The sequence below is a fragment of the Diabrotica virgifera genome, chromosome 3 (assembly GCF_917563875.1).
Source record: "Diabrotica virgifera virgifera chromosome 3, PGI_DIABVI_V3a".
Classification (NCBI taxonomy): domain Eukaryota; kingdom Metazoa; phylum Arthropoda; class Insecta; order Coleoptera; family Chrysomelidae; genus Diabrotica; species Diabrotica virgifera.
This window is the reverse complement of record NC_065445.1, coordinates 104362634-104383989: the sequence shown is the minus strand read 5'-3', so window position 1 is coordinate 104383989 and position 21356 is coordinate 104362634. Positions and strand designations below refer to the sequence as shown.

The 21356-nt window shown below is 33.0% G+C and overlaps 1 protein-coding gene across 3 annotated transcripts in view; it reads right to left on the bottom strand.

The window, feature by feature from the left end:
- The window catches only part of LOC114337339 (B-cell lymphoma/leukemia 11B), a 220158-nt gene that overhangs the window by 14187 nt on the left and 184615 nt on the right, over positions 1 to 21356 (bottom strand). The window lies entirely within an intron of this gene.

The following is a 21356-nucleotide window of genomic DNA, read 5'->3' as shown; positions in this document are numbered from 1 at the left end:
TTTATTGGATCTTAATACAGGGGAGTTCGTTAAGGGGGGACCGAAAAAAAAATATCTATCCTTAGAAAAACTCGAAGTCGTCAGATTAAGATAAGCTAAGCACATACAAAACAGTGTATATTTAAAACATCATCTGACGATTTGAGCGAGGCGTAAGGAAATGGGTGAGTCACAAAGTTTCACAAGAAAAAAGCGAATATTTCGCGAAATGAACGACAGATCAAAAAAACTACAAATTTGTGCTCAATATTTTTCAAAATTCTATCGAATGGCACTAAACAGTCCCCACCCCCCACCCCCGGGAAGTGGGGCGAGAGGTTACTTTAAAATCTTAAATAAGGGCCCCCATTTTTTATTGCAGATTTGTATTCCTTACGTAAAAATAAGTAACTTTTATTCGATACATTTTTCGAATAATGGATAGATGGCGCTATAATCGAAAAAACGATTGTTGGCAATGGAAAAATAAATCAAATAAAAATGGAAAGTGCCCACTTAGATGGAAAACTTTACTTAAATTTTTTTGGTTTTAGGACCTAATCTTCACAACCCAATAGCTCCCCTAACGCAGTAAACCAGTCCCCATCGAGTAACTGCACATTTAGTATACTTTCCTCCCCTACTATTGTCAATAGCAGCTAATAATTATCTAAATATACAGGAGTTACAAAAGAGTAACATGTCTTAAGGCCGGCACCCACTTATACGGAACAGCCCGCTACGGAACGGACCGCGACGATCGGCATTTTAATATTTTCGTGTATTCAAATGGCTCAGCGCCTACTTTACGGAATCGTAGCACATCGCGCTGAGCCATTTGAATACACGCAAATATTAAAATGCCGATCGTCGCGGTCCGTTCCGTAGCGGGCTGTTCCGTATAAGTGGGCGCCGGCCTTTAATAATCTGTGGACCAATGACGAAGAGATCGATGGAACTATAACCTGCAACGTTATTCATATCGCAAATAAAAAATTGGACAACCGATTAAAAATTAAATAGAAAAAAAGAAGAAAATGTAAAAGTATCCTTCTACAGTTTATCACAAGTCACATTTTCTCAGAGCTTAGCGGTATAACTGATTCCTTAGAATATTCTGCATTGACTACAACTATCATTAGATAATAATATAGTGGAGTTATGCTTATCACGGAGAAAAACCACATAGTGGAAACCTAAAACTAAACATCGAAGGAAAAATTCTTAAGAGTTTAAAAAGAAATAAATTCTAAGTAAATCGTGAGTTAAAATTTAAAAACACACAATACAAAAAAAAGTTTAGAAACTGTTATCTTGTGGCATGTGTAAGTTAAATGTTATATTTATATGGAATTAGCCACAGTTTGGGTTTATTGAAAAACCCACAACAGTTGATTGAGATACGTAGAAATGACAACAAATACGTAGAAACAATATAATATCGTCGGTGATGTGACAATACCTTCTATCTGCTGTAACATGAGTTTTGTAGTCGAGACGAAAAACTTTTTTAGGGTCATCTTCTGTTTTCATATATTTTTGACTTTTTTTGTAGTAAATTCATAGTAGAATTACTACAAAACAAGTCAAAAAATATATGAAAACAGGAGGTGGCTCTTAAAAAGGTTTTCCGTCTCTCCTACAAAACTCATGTTACAGCAGCAGATAGGAGGAATTGTTACATCACTGACGATATGTAGAGTAAGTAAAAGCAACCCACAGTATGGTGGAGATATGTAGACGATGTGTTTTCCATTTGGACTTGTCACTGACCAGATACATTGGGCAAATTTCTGACCGATATCAACAATAAAAAAGAACCAATCAAATTCACGATAGAAAAAGAAAAAAAAAACAATCCACTTCCCTTCCTGGATGTATCTACTGATCACCAAAGAAGATATTTAAATCCCACAACCCACACCAACAGGTATTTAAATTGCCACTCAAACCAAAATACAAATATCAAAAACGCAATCATCAAAACATTATATGATAGAGCCCAAAATCTATTCAAATGAAAAGGCATTTCAAGAAGAAAAAATACCTGCTATCAAAGGTTCTAACAAAAAATGATTAAAATGACTAAAAAAATTATTAAAAAGGATAGGAAATAAGTACAACATCACAACAGCATTTAAAACAACCAACACACTCAGATCTATTCTATCCAAAACAAAACCCAAAAGCACACAGGAAAGGTCAAAGAACTACATCTACAAAATACCCGTTGAATGAACAATTTTTACGTGGGAGAAACTGCAAGACCACTAAGTGTCAGGATAAATGAGAATGAAACGTACATCAAAAACAGGGATTTCAACAAATCACAGATATGTAAATATGCTTGGGGCCAGAAACACAGACCACAGTGGAAAGGTACATCAATAATCATGAAGGAAACAGACATGAAAATGAGAAGAATCAATGAAGCGACCCTCTTCCTAATTAATGAAGAAAAATATGTATCAAATCCATTAATAGAATGCAGCAGGCTTTGGATGCCAATACATGCGGAAGTGAACAACAAGAACATACCAACACTAGAGAATAGGGCTTTTCATTCACAGTCATTTGTTTTGAGCTTCTGTCATATGTCGTATAATCCGTGTATATTAATATTATACACAGATTATACAACATTTGACAGAAGCTCGAAACAAATGACAATCGATGAAAAGCCCTATAGGAAAATGTGAAACACAAGTCTCTAGGATACACTATGCATATGCAACACAACACACAATACACAAAAATATTTTTTACAATTTATGCCCCAATAATTGGTAACTTTTGAACATCCACGGACACAGAATCACATAATTCATATAATTATTACACAAACATTACACATGATTATATGTTAGTAAAAAAAAATAACAAGAAAAACGTAATGGACACAAAAGTTAGAAGGGGTCCAAAAATAGGGAGTAACCACTATTTAGTAATAATGAAAATAAAACAAAATATGTCAGATAATAACAACAATCACAAAATGCAAGAATATGAAACTATTAGGTCATATAAGTTGAGAAATACAGAGAATACTGAGAAGTACCAGATGATAATAAATCAAAAACTAGAAAATACTAAAGAAAATAGAGAGGGTCAAAACGTTGAACAATAATTATGGAACTACTTCAAAGAGATAATACTAAATACAGCGACAGAAGTATGTAGAACAAGTAAAAAAAAGCAATAAAAGAAAGCAAACTGCATGGTGGAATGAAGAAATAAATCAACAAGTTAAAAGAAAGAAACATGCTTGAAAAATATATTTACAAAACAAAACACCAGAAATCTATGAAGAATATAAAAAACACAGAAAACTAGTAAAAGAACTGGTTACAAAGGCAAAGAAGGACACATAGGCAGAATTTGGAGAAAATAGAAAACAAACAGTAAAGAGAATCAAAAACTGTTCTATGGAGTATTAAAATCAATGAGAAAAGAAAGAATTCAAGAAATAGAAAACATAAAGAATAAAACTGGCGAAATTCTTACAGAAGAAAATGAAATAATGAACAGATGGAGAAAATATTTCCAAGAGATGCTACAAACTCACTGCTATCAAGAAGAAAACAGTGTAGCGAACCAAAGAATAGAAGTAGACAATGTAGACCCTATAACCATAAACGAACTGCAAGAAGCTATTGCAGAAATGAAAAACGGAAAAGCACCAGGCTATGGCAGAATAACCAATGAAAAAATACTGAACAAAAGAATAATAGGAAAAACTGACAGCACACTCGAGGAATCACAAAGCGGTTTCAGAAACGGCAGAAGCACCCAGGATCATATATTTACAATCAAGCAAATAATAGAATAATATCAGCAACAGGAGAAAAAAATGTATATGGCTTACATAGATCTTGAAAAGGCTTTTGACACGGTCCCAAGACAAAAATTATGGGAAATATTAGAGAAGAGAGGTGTAAGTAACACAATGATAAGGGTAATTAAGAACATTTACAAAAACAATGTGAATTATATCATCAGCCAAACGAGAACATCAAAACCAATTACTACGAACTAGGAACTAAGACAAGGAGGAGGATTAAGTCCAACACTGTTTATAATTTACATGGATGAGATAATTAAAAAATGTAAAGTAAAAGTAAAAAAATGCATGTGGGTTATAGAAATTTAAGAAGAGTAGACATTTCAGAAGGAGCATTCGCCGATGACCTCGTCATACTGGCCGAAAATGAGAAACAACTACAAAGAAATATAGAAATATGGAATGAAACACTAAAAAAATATGGAATGACAAATAATAAAAATAAAACAAAAGTTATGGTCATGGAGGAAAAGGAAGAAGAAGAAAAGATAAACATAAAAATAGAAGAAGTAAATATAGAACAAGCACGAACATTCCAATACTTAGGAGTAGAATTAGAAGACAACGGAAGACAGGAAACAGAACTTAATAATAGAATTCAAAAAACAATGAACCTATACCATGCAATGAGCAATAAATTCATAAATAAAAAAGAAAAACACGAAACACAAAAATTAATGTGTTCAAGTCAATATATAGACCTGTATTAACATTTGGTTGCGAACAGAACGACAAAAGAGTAAAAAAATACAGGCAGTAGAAATGAAATACCTTAGAAGAGTTCGAGGAGTTACCGAAAGAGATAGACTACGGAACACTTAAATAAGAGAAGATTTGGAAATCGAGTCAACGTTAGAATTTATAGAGAGAAGGCAACTCAGTTGGTCAGGTCATCTTCAGAGAATGGATCAGACAAAACCGGTGAAAGAAATTTGGCAGGAAAAACGCAAAGAAGAAAGAAGAAAGGTAGACCACGACAAACCTGGGATAACACTGAGCAAAATAATCGAGAAAAGGGGAACAACGTGGATAGAAGCAAGGACACTGGCTAGAAATAAGAAGGAATGGGTCACATTTGTACATAATATAAATGTATAGCAGTTATTACTTAAAATTAAGATTAAGTTGTTTTTGTATTATATTATAATGTAACATAATGTATTGTATTGTATTGTATGTAATGTATTGTCGCCTTACACCACTATGTGGTAAAAAGGTTTTTTTTGAAAATATATTACACAAACATCAGAATTTGGTGTATCCTAGGGGATAAAACATCCACCCTTACATCTTTTCAGCCAAAGCTGGCTATTATCGGTACAAAATGGGTATTCAAATATTAATTTTTGTTAAAATGGATGTGACATAATCTCAAACAACATCTAGCGGTTATACACAACCTTTTTTAACACATTCTTTCATTAATCTTTTGAGAACGACTTCCGGAGTGGAAATCTAAACGTCAAGTATTTTTAGGTATAAATGTAATTTTCATTACAACCAAACTATGGCTAATCCCATATAAACATAACATTATTTAACAATAAAAAGTATATGAAAGAGTAAAACAGAAACAGCATATCCGATTTAATACGATATTGGAACTGCTGCAAAAGGTCACAATATTATTCATCTCTTTAGTGTAATTTTAATTACACAACAAATGGAACAAATCGATGTTCTATGAACCGTGTAATATTTTGTATACATATAGCATAAAAGTGACTCGAAGGACCAGTGACAATAGTCTCGGATTTACGGGTAGATGAACACTTCTACGAGGTCAAGACGACCTCCGACGGTAAAAGGAAGTGATATTATAATGATGATCTCTCTGTTCGTACAGCTTCTTTTCTTTCCCGAAATAAAACGGTGACCATTGTTCTCGAAGGATAATTTCACGAATGATTCGCCTGCTAAACGCGGTATGCACTTAATGCCGGACGTTGGAGGAAACGGAAAAAAGCTCATATTTTATATACGGATCCTGAAAATCAATAAGTTTTTTTTTATTCAGAACTATACACAGGCTAATTGAAATATATATAAAGAAATTTATTAGTAATTGTGATTAAAAAAAATAGATCTATTTAGAAATTTATTTACTTATGGGGATCGGTGCAAACTTTCAGCTCCAATGCTATTTAAATGGAATTAATTTTTTTTTTCGAATCCTGAGAAAACTAATATGTATTTTTGAATAATTTAAACGCAGAATGAAAGACTACGTTATTACCGAGGTCCCAAAGTCCCTGAAAACTTTTATCATTTTTATTTTAATAAGTTACAGGGGTGAAAACTAAGAAAAAATTTAGTGTGATTTTTAATTTCAAATATCTCATTCAAAAAAAACTTTTTATTTATTCTAAGGGTTTTTCGGCCCTCGGTAATAATTTTCAAAAATATTTATTAATTTTTTCAGGATTCGAAAAGAAACGTACTCCATGTCCGTGGTAATATTTTCCAAATCGAACATTCGCTATCTTTGTCATACAAAGCACTCAGTCGAACAGAATGTGCTGACATGACAGTGACAATTTTATATATTTGACACGGTTTTTTTTATTTTAGGAATATTTTGAGTTATTTAATAAATAATATTGATAGTGTATTTGTAGTATAAATAATTGCTTAAGACGTGAAATAATAAATAGTTATTTATGTATTAAGAGCGAAAAGTGATACATTATTGCTGTATGAGGCGGTAATTACTCGAAAGCAATAATGTCACTTTGCGCTTTTAATACATACAACATTTTTTCTACAATCACTTATTAATAAAATAAAACTATTTTTAAATCATTAACTTAATTGTAACTATTTTAAATCTGTCATTATAATGTCATAACATTAACTTTTATATCTTTCAGTTTGAATGTTGAATGTGTTTGTATTGTATGGTTGTACAGTTACTACGGACGACGAGCGTAAAATCAAACTTTACACCAGTGGCGGCTGGTCAGGGTCGGCAGGGTCGGCAGTGCCGACCCACACATTTATGGACACATTATAGATTTTTTTTAAATATATAAGTTAATCAGAGTTGATGATATTCGTTTCTGTGAAATAAAAAAAATATCTGTGAGATAATACAGACTAAATTTTATTCATTGTTTTTAAAAGAATTCGAACGATCTGATACGTTAAGTCATCCCTGTGCGCTGTGCGTAAGAGACTTTTCAAATTAAGGATCCTAGCCAGCCATACACCCGACTGCGATTGTGTGAATTCATGGCCCGCTTCGGCTAGCCGTACCCAGTTGACCATTTGCTTGTAATAAGATGCTATGGAATATTAGCCGATAGGCAACCAATTATACGTTCGCCGTATTTATTTGAATGATAAGTACGGCAGAAAAACAATCTGCCGAGCAGAGAGCGGTGATCTGCAAGCGGTAACAAAACACGTACTTGGACGTTGAGATTTAATTTGGACGTTGAGAGGTGACTCATATTTGTTTGCAGAAATTGCTTGAAAATAACTCATATAATAATATTTGAGTTATCCTCCCACTCAAAAAGGTCCGGAACATTGTTTAAATAAGCAAAATGTCAAAAAATAAAGGAAAAATTCGATTGTTTTCTTTATTTTTTGATTATAACTTTAAAAGTATTTATATTTCGAGAAAAGTTGCACTGACATAAAATTTGCGTAATTAAATTTTCTACAATAAAGGATTAGCTAAAAATTTTAAAAATTGTCACCCTTGTTGCAAAATAGCAATAAATGCGAAAAAATCATAAAAAACAAGTAGTCGCATTTTACGTTTTTCAACCGTTTATGCTACACTTAAGACCTTCATAATTTTACCCAGAAAAACTATATCGTATAATAAAAAAATACTGTGAATTTCATTAAGATCGGTTCAATAGATTTTGCAAGATAAATTTTGCAATCCAGCTTTCGCAAAAAAAATTATTTTTTTCAAAATGTTGCAGAACTGAAAATAAAGCAGACAGACAGCAAGTTGAATTTATTTTTACGTATAGAAGAATACTGTACCTTTCTTCTATATGTAAAAAAATTCAACTTGCTATCTGCTTTATTGTCAGTACTGCAACATTTTGAAAAAAATATTTTTTTTTTGCAAAAGCTAGATTGCAAAATTTATTTTGCAAAATGTTTTGAATCGATCTTAATGAAATTTACAGTATTGTTTTATTATATCATAAAGGTTTTCTGGTTAAAATATGAAGGTCGTAAGTGTTAGGATAAATGATTGAAAAACGTAACGAATACTTTTTATGTTTTTATGTTTTTTTTTACATTTTTTATGTTTTTTTTCGCAATTATTGCTGTATTGCAACAAGGATGACACTTTTTAAAAATTTTAACCAATCCTATATTGTAGGAAATTTAGTTACCCAACTTTTATGTCAGTGCAACTTTTCTCAGAAGTGAATACTTTGAAAGTTAAAAAAAAACGAAGAAAAAAATCGAAGTTTTTCTTAATTTTTTGACATTTTGATTATTTAAACTATGTTCCGGACCTTTTTGAGCGGAAGGATAACTCAATTATTATTTACAAGGAATTTTCAAAATATCTTTTAGACAAGTTCAATAAAAATTATCCATCATTCTTTATTCAAATAAAATAAGAAAATGGATTAACAGTTTTATATGCTGATCTAAATATTTTCGGAAGGTGGGATAAGTTACAAAATATTGTTAATTTTATATACTGCAATTCATTAGGTACAACAAACTGTTCCCGAATTTAATAAATTATTGTGCTCAAATGTGGGCAAATTCTGCCTCAAATGAACGGGATTTCTCTTGTCTCAAAAAAGTCAAAACGTATTGTCGAAACACCATGAAACAAGAGAGAATGCCAAACTTGTCTCAAATGTCAATAGAAAAAAACTTTTAAAACCTCTCCAAAACAATAATAAATTTTACAATGATGTTATAACCCATAATGCTACTTCGAAACAATATAGACTAGAGTTAATTTATAAACAGGTTTACAAAAAAAAAAACAAAAAAAAAAAAATAAAAAAAAATAAAAAAAAAACAAAAAGCAAAAATCTTCTATGAAATTGAAGCCTTTTAATTAGATGGCATACCTATCTGAGGAGACAAAACCTTGCCGACCCTGTCCCTAAAGCCACGAGCCGCCACTGCTTTACACGCTAGGGCGATAAAGTGACGGTACTCAGTAAACGTCAACTTTTCGTTGCCATTGACAAGCGAAAAAGTCTTCTTTATCAAGTGATTGTAGAAAAAAGTTATTTATTGTTTATTATTTATTCTCTGATCCAAATATTTTGTTGTTAAAGATGTTCAAAATTTATTTAAGCGTTCCATAGTAACAATATATTATCAAAAAAATCACTTTATCGCTTTTCTTCTTTTCTCGATTAAGTACTAGTTTTTATTGCTTAGTATATAAATTATTATAATCACTGAACAGAGAACACAGACTTGAAGATTGATATGTTTTTTATCTTCGTCCTCCTATTTCTACTGAAATACGTATAATACAGTGGCAAATAAAAGCGATATACCTAAATATTTTGGCGTGATCTCTCTATTTACCTTTATACAGGGTGTCCCGAAAAGATTGGTCATAAATTATACAACACATTCTGGGGTCAAAAATAGTTGGATTGAACTAAACTTACCTCAGTACAAATGTGCTCAAAAAAAAGTTACAGCCCTTTGAAGGTACAAAATGAAAATCGATTTTTTTTCAATATATCAAAAACTATTAGATATTTTTTATTAAAAATGGACATGTATCATTCTTATGGTAGGAACATCTTAAAACAAAAGTATAGTGAAATTTGTCCACCCCATAAAAAATGTATGGGGATTTTGTTCCCTTAAACCCCTCAAACTTTTGTGTACGTTCCAATTTATTCATTATTGTGATACCATTAGTTAAACACAATGTTTTTAAAACTTTTTTGCCTCCTAGTATTTCTTCGATAAGCCAGTTTTTATCAAGATGCGGCTTCTTTTTCAATATATTTACGTAAAAATTTTATGGGGATTTTGTTCCTTTAAACCCTCCAAATGTTTGTGTACGTTCCAATTAAACTATTATTGTGGTACCATTAGTTAAACAAAACAAAGTGTTTTTAAAACTTTTGCCTCTTAGTCTTTTTTTCATAAGTCACCTTTTATCGAGATGTGGCTTCTTTTTCAAAATATACCTAAAAATGTAAATTAAAAATAAATTGTCAGATTATTAACATCTTCTCTATAATCGTACTTAACCATATACAAATATGTGGTGGATTCGACAAATATTCAAAATATCTCGATAAACACTGGCTTATCGAAAAATTACTAAGAGTTAAAAAAGATTTTTAAAAACACTGTGTTTAACTAATGGTGCCACAATAATAATTTAATTGGAACGTACATAAAAGTTTGGGGGGGTTTATGGGAACAAAACCCCCATAAAATTTTTATGGGGTGCACAAATTTCCCTTTAATTTTTTTTAAGATGTAACTGCCATAAAAAATGCCACATGTCCATTTTCAATAAAAAAATCTCTGAGAGTTTTCGATATATGAAAAAATATCGATTTTCATTTTGTAACTTCAAAGGGCTGTAATTTTTTTGTGTGCACTATTGTATCTATATAGGTAAGTGAGGTTTAATCAACCTATTTTTGACCCTAGAATCTGTGGTATAATTTATGACCAATCTTTTCGGGACAACCTGTATAAAAGGGACAACGAATGTCAGTATTAGATTTACTAGAAAACACTCTTTCTAAAACTTCGCAAGTAAGTTTTTACACCCCCACCAAAATTCAGTGTCTATGTTAGTATGTATTCCTCTTTTCTTTACTTTTAAAAATTCATTACAGATAAAATCTAAAGTTTGAGCATATGTAGCATGTGTCAAAAACATCGTCCACTTAACCCTTGCCATTTCGTACCCCACGGTTTTATCTAAAAGAGTTAGTGAAGCGTGATGAAAATTTTAAAGTTCTTTATTCATTGAAGGGTTTTTACTGACGGTCATCTCGTTATAACATGTGCAACACTATGGGGATCCGAAGACAAAAGTTGTCTGATTGCAGGATAAATCGAACGGGCACATGATTGTGTAATTTTTCTTCTAAAGTATTTAGTGTTATTAGTGATTCTCAAGTTCATATTACTTACAATATCTGATATAAAAAAAACTTCTGCAACCCATAATAAACAACAACCACAAAATTACACAGGCGTATATTATTGATTTCTCCGTGGTGTTATGTCGATCTGTCCAAACAAAAACTTTGGCAACTGTCTTTGCTTATAATTTGCTTATATTTTTCCAGAAAAACGTATCGGTCAAGCGATTAAAGTATATAATATGTTACAGCTCAAGTTGATTATCCAGTTGGAGTTGACTATAGGGCTTTTCATTCACAGTCATTTGTTTCGAGCTTCTGTCAAATGTCGTATAATCCGTGTATATTAATATTATACACAGATTATACGACATATGTGACAGACGCTCGAAACAAATGACAAACGATGAAAAGCCCTATTCCTAGTTCGAGTCGACTCAAACGGCTGGTTTTAGTAAAAGTTGATTATAAATATAAAATGAAGATTTTTATTCAACATTTACTAGTAAATGTAGACTCCAACTAGAAAAAGTATACTCTTCCCAATGCCATTTAGTAAGAGTTGATTCACACAAACAACCGATTCTAGAATCTAGAATTCTAGAAATTAAATGTTACTCGATATGTTCAAATCGTGAAGTAGATGAAACGGTCAAAACAAAGAGACATACACTCATTAAAAAAGCACGTGAGATTATACTCGTATAATCTACATTTACTGAATCGATCCAGGAATAGTCAACTCAAACTAGTAAAAGTTGATTATATTTTTCCCGAGATCTACTTTTACTAACAAGGTTTAGGAAGACTCTACTTCAACTAGTAAAAGTTGAATTAAATTTTTCAAATCAACTCTTACTGCTCGTTTTAGTTGGAGTTGACTTGAACTAGGAATAGTCAACTCTAACTGAGAATCAATTTGAACTCTAACATATAATGAATATACTTTTTGGTAACTTACACCCACTTTCATTTTCTTTATCATTTCCTTATATTGGACTTTACCGTAAAAATTATAATATGCTTTGTAGTGTATTTGCTCTATTGGATACTATTGGTTGCCAAAATAATATCCACCTATCCCGTCATTAATTTGGCTAAAAAACCTTTTCCACGCAACCTATCTTCAGTTCTATTGGTTGCCAAAATAATATCCACCTATCCCGTCATTAATTTGGCTAAAAAACCTTTTCCACGCAACCTATCTTCAGTTCTAGAGGTTCAGAAATATTGATCTTGACATTTATGACTATAATAGTAGCATACAGAATACACAAAAATATGCAAGATAATGTGCCAGTATGCGTGTTTTAATGACTATAATAAAGCATTTGACAAAGTACGACATAAACAATTAATTCATGTTCTAAAACCAAAGACGATAGACTACAACGAGCTCAGGATTATTTCGAATTTATACCAGTGGCGTCGGAACAGTGTGGGCTGGGTGGGCTTGCGCCCACCCATGGATTTTGATCGGTGGGCGCAGCCCACCCATTAAAATGCATGAGATTTTTCTTTTTACATTACATTTTCTATAGAATATTTGATATCAGTTAAGATGATATCATAAAGCTGATATCACTCTTCATTTCAACATTCATATTTCAAACAACTGACTGTTCTGGAAAAGAGCAATTTTCATTGTGTATACGTTTCGTTCATCCAGACCTACTCACTATAAATGAAGTGTTTGTTGGACTTTACAACCCAGAAGACTCCCGAGGCTCTACACTTGCTGCAGCAATAAAAGATATTCTGCTACGACTCACTTTACCCCTTTCAATGCTATGTGGGGAGTGTTTCGACGGAGCGCGTAATATGTCGGGAAATAACAAAGGGGTTAAAAATATTCTGCACGATGAGCAACCAAAGTCAATACATGTACATTGCTCAAATCATTCTCTTGATCTCGCACTGCAGGAAGTTGCCAAAGAAAATGATAAAATCTGTGACATTCTTTGCATAGTTAAGGATTCATCTAATGCTATTTTGGAATCTTCTAAGAGAAGAAAAGTCTACGAAAACGCTGTAGTACATGCAACAGAAGATGAGGTTAAAGAAAAATTGCATAATTTAATTGCAATGTGTCCTACTCGCTGGTGCGTTCGTGTTAGAGCTCTTGTAAGGTACAAAAAAGAATACCCTAGGGTCCGAGAAACGTTACAGAAGATCATTGATGAACCAGGTGCAATATCACCCGAAAGAAAAGTGACAGTACGTGGATGGCTCAAAAAATTATGTAAGTTCGAAACTTTGTTCTACTTGAATGCAACAATCGAAATATTCGGTCCGTGCGAAACCCTTGCTAGAGCGCTGCAATCTCCACAACAAACAGCAGCTGGTGTGCTTCAATCAGTACAAATGTTAATTTCGCAACTGGAGGCCATGAGAACATCAAGCGCGTTTCAGAAGATTCATAAAGCCACAACAGACGAAGGAACAGCACTTGGTTTGAATTCCCCAACTACCACCAGAGCAAGAAAAGTACCCAAAAGATTGGAACACACGACAAATGCCGTCCCATCCACAGAACTCGACGCTGTAACAACTTTCAGAAAAAATTATTTCGAAGTTCTTGATTTGATGATCACCGAATTGAAAGACCGTTTCGATCAAGAAGGACTGAAGACCCTCATCCGACTTGAAAATCTACTTCTAGATGCTCTTCATGGAAAAGACATTCCGAGCTTGGATGATATCCAAGAGTTATTGAAACCTTTCTCAGACGACTTCGATGCAGATCTTCTCAGAACAGAGCTGAAGATGTTGTCAAGTCTTCAATTGGACCAACGCTCAGAATGTTGTCAAGATTTAGCTGAATTCCTTTCCAAAGAATCTAAAACTGTCAAATCGATGCTTCAGCAAGTCCTTCAACTGCTAATTATCGTGTTGACTGTTCCGGCATCAGCTGCTTCAGCGGAACGTTCGTTCAGCGCTTTGCGACGTTTGAAGACGTACCTTCGCAGTACTATGACCCAAAAACGTCTTAATCATGTGATGCTTTTACATGTACATGAAAACTTGGCAGGCCAACTCAAACTACAGGACATAATGCGTGAATTCGTTTCCAGAAATGACGAAAGAAAACGTGTTTTTGGTCGAGTGTAGACTTATATGTAAAAATTTTATATGCAAATAAAGCATTTTTGTTCGTTTCATACTATTTTAACATGTTTTATCTGAGCCCATCCATCAAAATTTACCTTCCGACGCCACTGATTTATACTATAAGCAACGACCAAAAGTTAGTGTTAACGAACAGCTGTCAGAGGAAGTTGAAATCAGACGTGAGGTTAGACATGGATGCGTGTTGTCGCCAATTATTTTTAATGCCTACTCAGAAGAGATCTTGGGGATGAAATATCTAGAATAAAGGTAAATGGAGTTCCCATTAACAACATTAGATATGCGGATGACACTGTCATCTTAGCCGAAAATATTCGGGATCTTCAGAGGCTGGTGACCAGAATAGCGAAGTTTGGACAAGAATACGGTCTAACAATGAACGTCAAGAAAACAAAATGTATGAAAATATCGAAAACTCAAAGAAATAACGGGAATCTCTTCATAAACGGAACCAATGTAGAACGAGTAGACCAATATGCATATTTTGGAACAATCATCAACTCCACAGGTGATTACTTCCAGGAAATTAAAATCAGAATAGAAGAGCAAATTTTCACAAAATGAGAAAAGTGCTCTGCCAAAGATATTTGAAGTTAAAGCTAAGAGTTAGATTGGCTAGGAGCTAGGTTTTCTCGACTTTGTTTAATGGAATGGAAGCTTGGACTAATTAAAAAACTAGAATCATTCGAATTGTCGCATGTCGGTGTACAGAAGAATACTGAAAATATCGTGGACAGAACAAGTTACAAACAAAGAGGTTCTGAGAAAGATAAATAAAGAAATGAAAATCTTAAATACCATCATAACAAGAAAATTATAATCGACTATTTTAAATGGGAAATAAGTCACAATTTTACCAAAAAAAACGATTTTATTTTAACGTTACTATGGAGTCTCTAGCGCGAAAATTTTTCTGCCACCGTTGCATTTGGTTGTCTTTTTAAAGACAGATCACATGCTACGAGTTTTTTGTGGCGGATATTCTTGAGTTGGGTTGATTTCATGTAATCGAATGAACTATCTTTCAGTAACGTCGTCCCAGGAACGCAACTCATAAATATTGGCAATATCATCAAAGTCTTCTACTTTAAAATGCCTGAATTACCGATATAAATGAGTCAGATTAAATAAATTATTAGAAGAATTTTTTACTAAGCAACAACATTTTTGTTTAATTTAGTATTATTTTGTATTTTAGACAACGACACCCGACTTGGGCGTCGAAACGTTAATAAAATCATTTTTTTGATAAAATTGTGGCTTATTTCCCATTTAAAATAGTTGATTATAAAAATGCCACAAGGAAATAGCTTCACAACAACATTAAGAAAAGTATAATATCTCGGACATATTACACGTTACACGTGGAGAGAAATACAACTTGCTCGAATTGATTATGCAGGGAAATATTCAAGAAAAAAAAGCATATAGAGATGCAGAATATCGTGGCTGCGCAACCTGAGGGAATGGTACGGACGTACATCAACTGCACTTTTCAGGGCAGCCGTCTTTAAAATCCGAATAGCTATGATGATTGCCGACCTCTGTCGCGAAGATGGCAGTTGATGAAGAATGTGTCAAAGGAATAGTGTGCATCAATATCATGTAGATTTTTAAATTCTGAGGTCAACAAAATTTCGCTTAAAAATAACGTTATTCAAACTCAATTCTCTCCCTTTTCTCCTTTGTAAGTATGTGGTGGTGTCATGTAATTTGTTTAAATATTGTTGTCCAATAATTATATCTCTTTTGTACATACTGTTTTTCTTCGGAGAATGAGTAATCGGTCATGACCTTTATTTGTTCCAACAATCGTGCTTCCGCTTTCGAAGATCTTCTTCTGGATCTTTTGCCCACTACATTGCTTTCGACTATCATTCCTTCCATACCTTCTCTTGTTATAGTTATATGTCCAAAATATACAATGATGAGCGCGCTAATATCCGGCAAAATAGCACAAAAGATGGAAAACATATTAAGTTGTGAGATGAAAAGAAATGAAACTAGTCGAGCTGGGATATTTAGAGATATTAACCTATAAATTTACACGTTTGATTTTCCCACCTTTACACGTATCGGAGAAGTATGTCAATAGTCCAGAGAAATAAGATTTTTCTCGTGACACATCCCCCTCCAGGCCGAAACCAAATTTTTTGAGTAGTATGGACATCTATATTAATAACTTTATGTTTCCTGCAGCCGATTTTGATGATATATGTACATAGTTATAAACAAATGAAGGTCAAAAAACCGTAAATTTTCACTTTTTTCGTCTATAACCAAAAAGTTAAGTACTTTAAACAAATTTGTAAGTAAGAAACTGATAAACCGTCTAAAACTTTTCAATATGGCGTTCGCTGAATATGTCTATCCTTATTGGTTGCTTAGAAAATTGCAAACTAAATCATAAATTTTGAGTTTTTACAAATATTTATAACTTATGTAAAAATTAACTTAGAACTTTCTTATTAAACGAATTGCTGAGACTTCTGGTGCTTAAATTATGTTTTAAATTTCAAAGCAATTGATCAAATAGTTTAAAAGTTATTTAATGTTTTACCAGTTTTACCAGACTGGTAAAACACATCAGAAGTGATCTAGAAAATAAAAGGTATTGTTCTGCTGCATTCCTGGACATTGGTCAGGCCTTCGACAAGGTATGGCATGCTGGTATGCTCTTTAAACTAAAGAAAAACCTTCCTCATCCTTTTTACCAAATCCTAAAAAGCTATATTTCCAACCGACATTTCCTAGTCAAGCAGGATAATGAATACACAAGCCTAAGACCAATAAAAGCCGGAGTACCACAAGGAAGTGTCTTGGGACCGATATTGTACTTGCTCTACACTGCTGACCTACCCACAAGTAACAAAACAACGTGTGCAACTTTTGCTGATGACACTGCTGTACTAGCCTCTCACCATGATCCAAATACAGCATCCAGAACCCTTCAGAAAGACCTTAATAATATACAAATATGGCTTAAAAAATGGAAGATAAAGGCGAATGAGAGTAAATCCATCCATGTAACCTTCACCATGAGAAGACAAACATGTCCATCTGTAACACTAAATGAAACTCAACTCCCACAAACCGATACTGTCAAGTACCTAGGAATCCATCTTGATAGGAGATTAACTTGGCAAAAACACATTTTTACAAAAAGAAAACAACTAGGAATAAAATTTCGAGAAATGTACTGGATCATCGGTCGTAAATCTCAACTATCACTTGAAAACAAACTGCTGATATATAAAACTATATTAAAACCAGTGTGGACTTATGGTATCCAACTTTGGGGGACAGCCAGTCAAACTAACCTAGAAATATTGCAGAGATTCCAGAACAAAGTCCTTAGAACAATGCTGAATGCCCCTTGGTACGTGCCAAACCATGTGATAGAGCAAGACCTCAATGTGCCATCCATAAAAACAGTAATAACGGAATATTACAAAAAATATTCCAAGAGACTAGAATCTCATCCAAATGAGTTAGCCAGCAACCTTACTGATGACCACAATGATGTACGACGCCTGAAGAGATTCAAAGTAGTGGATCTAGCAAGAAGATTCGAATAATCTGTGATAACTAAACTTATTTTAATTTGTTTTAATTTAATTTATGTAAAGAGGGTGATCACTGGATCTCCATCTACAGGTCAAAATTTTCAATTTTTGTCAAATAATTTACCTATTGTTCTCAGTTGAGGACATATTGTAAATATTACAACATTAAAAAAAAAAAAATTTAATGTGTTTATCCCAAATTCATTTTTTTTGCAACACTATAAGTCAGAAAATTATAAGGTTACAGTAAGACTTCTGACAGTTTATAGAAGAAGATCATTTATACTATTGACCTAATTAAAAAAAAATGACAAAAAGTAATTTTAAACAGTGTAAAATTATTTTGCAAAAAACTCGTCAATTTTTTGCTTACTTATAAACAATTAGAATAACTCTTTAACCGTTACCCGTAGAAAAATTATTTTTTCATATTTGAAAAGACTCAATTTTTATACACATTTAAAAAGAAAAACAATTGTCCTAGGACATCTAGGGACGAAGTTAGCCCCCCCCCCTTCCCTTTTTTAATTCACATGTTTTTGCAAAATAATTTTGCAGTATTTAGAATTATTTTTTGTCATTCTTTTTTAGTTAAAATAATAGTATAAATCTTCTTCTTTCATAAACTATCCAAAGTATTAGTGTAACTTCATCATTTTATGACTTACAGCGTTGCAAAGAAAATTAATTTGGGATAAACAAATTAAATACCTTTTAAATTATTTGACCAATTGCTATGAAATTTAGGGTATGATTTACGCACCAGAAGTTTCAGCATTCCGTGTAATAAGAACGCTCTAGGTTGATTTTTACTTAAGTTATGAATATTTATAAAAACTCAAAATTTATGATTTATTTTGCAATTTTCTCAGCAACCAATAAGGATAGACTTATTCAGCGAACGCCATATTGAAGTTTTTTATACGATTGATGAGTTTCTCACTCTCAAATTTGTTTAAAATACTTAACATTTTGGTTATAGACGAAAAAAAACGAAAATTTACCGTTTTTTGACTTTCATTTGTTTATAACTATGTATAACATCAAAATCGGCTGCAGGAAACATATGTTATTAATATAGATGTCCATACTACTCAAAAAATTTGACTTCGGCCTCGAGGGGGTTGTGTCACCAACAGGATATTTTTGTTCCTTATTTCTCTGAACTACTACTAAGACTGACACTGTGACAGTGGTAGTAGCCAAACTCGTGCGGTACGTCTAAAGGTGGGAAACAATCAATATAATGTAAATTTATAAGTTAATATCGTTAAATATCCCAGCTCGACTAGTTTCATTTCCTTTTCTCTAACAACAATACGTTCTCCATCTTTGGTGCTATTTTGCCGGTTATTAGCGCGCTCATCACTGTATTTATTATAGTATTCTCTTTATATATCCTTTTTATTCCTCCTCCCCGATTATTCCTCCTTATTAGAAGGATTACTTTGATTCACTAATTCTATCACACCATTAATAATTACCACAAAATAATCCGCTCATTCTTTAGTCTACTAGACTCTAGACAATTTCCTTTATTTATTTTTTTAGCTACATTGCCTGTATCATACCGAATGAAAGAACACGCGTTGTTAGATACCTTCGAGCTATAAAAAATGAGGATGCATCGCATCTGACTGATTAATAGGTCAGGAAGGGTCCTCATTTTTCAGGTATTGGCTTTGTATTTCCGCGCACGCTATACCGGTTCTTAATGTTATAATATAATCTCTACATCTCGTTTGGTCGCGCGCGAGTTGATCCTCTTTTTTATTTGGCTCGTGGACAAGATAGCAGAAGGGTTAGTTGTGAATAATTAATTGTCAAGGGAGCTGGCATCCTTTTATTAGGGTCTCGTAGACATCACATAGACGCGTACTTAAATAAATGTTCGTATGATTGACTTGATTACATCAGTGATCAGTAGTAGGCAATTTTAATCTATCTTTAATTAGCAAATATCCGTACATTGAAATTATAAAGTTTAAGTCAATAATGGTATTGTTATTTATGCTACTATTTCTTCTATCTGTCTCAAATTAGCAGCTTCCCATAAAATTACATTTGTGTATTAAAAGTTATAATATCTATGACACAGGCAATATCCCAAAAGATTGGCTAGTTTCAGAATGTATTGCTTACCAAAGAAACAGGGAGCAAAAAAGTGCGGAGAATATAGGCTAATAAGTCTAATAAGCCATACCTTAAAACTTCTTCTTAAAATTATACATCGTAGAATATACAAGCTATGCGAAAAGAAAATACAAGACACACAGTTTGGATTCATGAAAGGCGTAGGTACAAGAGATGCACTGTTTAGTCTACAGGTTTTATTTCAAAGATGCAGAGATATGACTTATTGCACCGATATTTACACCTGCTTTGTGGACTACCAAAAAGCATTTGATACAGTTCAATACCGAAAAATGATGGATGTTCTAAGAAAAGCCCAAATGGATGATAAAGACCGACGTATAATACAAAATTTATACTGGAACCAATCAGCCACAATAAGAACGAAACTTGGAGGTGAACCAACTGAAGCGATCCAGATTCTACGAGGTATTAGACAAGGTTGTATACTTTCACCTATATTATTTAACCTATATTCAGAGGAAATATTTAGTGAAGCATTGGAAAATTGCGAATATGGAATACTTCTAAATGGAGAACGCCTAAACAACATCCGCTATGCAGACGACACCGTTATTTTTGCAGACAGTTTGAACAGTTTACAGCAACTAATAAACAAAGTAAAAGAAGTAAGTGAAAGATTTGGACTTCAAGTAAATATATCAAAAACTAAATTTATGATCATCAGCAAAAATAAAATTAGAGACGCCTAACTACTCCAACTGCTTATCAATAATACACCAGTGGACCGAGTAAAACAGTATAAATATCTTGGAACAATAGTAAACGAACAATTGGATCACTCACAAGAAATAAAATGTAGAATAGAGAAGGCTAGAAGTAAATTCAATAACATGGCCAAACTCGTTAAAAGCCACAACCTTAATCTGGAGATAAAAAATAAGGCTCCTACGATGTTATATCTTCTCAATATTGTATTACGGAGTTGAATCCTGGACACTCACTGAAGCAATGGAGAAAAAACTTGAAGCCTTCGAGATGTGGCTATACAGGCGAATCCTAAGGATATCATGGACGGACAAGATAACCAACGAGATCGTATTACGAAGAGTAGGCAAAGAAAGAGAGGTGATGTATAATATTAAAAGGAGAAAGTTAGAATATCTCGGGCATATAATGAGAAACGGCACTAAATACAGATTACTGAAGGTAATCATTCAAGGTAAAGTATTTGGAAAGCGAGGAATTGGGAGAAGAAGAATATTATGGTTAAATAACCTGAGGAAATGGTTCTCCACAACAACAAGTAATATATTTAAACCATCAGTTAATAAAATAATTATAGCCAGAATGATCGCCAATATTCGAAACGAATAGGCACTAAAAGAAGAAAGAAGATTAAAAGTTACTTCAAAAATTTTAATAATTCTATCAGTAAAAAAGTATGTTTGGTGAAAAGTTTAAATTTGGAATTGTAATAAGTATATGTAATCCATCTTCTGCATAATATAAAAGTCCCCCTACATAACATAAAAGCCATTGAAAACATCTACCAAAGCAACAAAATGTAAGTAAGAATAGATGGACAACTTACAGAACCTATACACATAGGCGGCGGAATAAGGCAGGGAGACTCATTGGAATAACCACATAACCAGAATGGGGGAGACA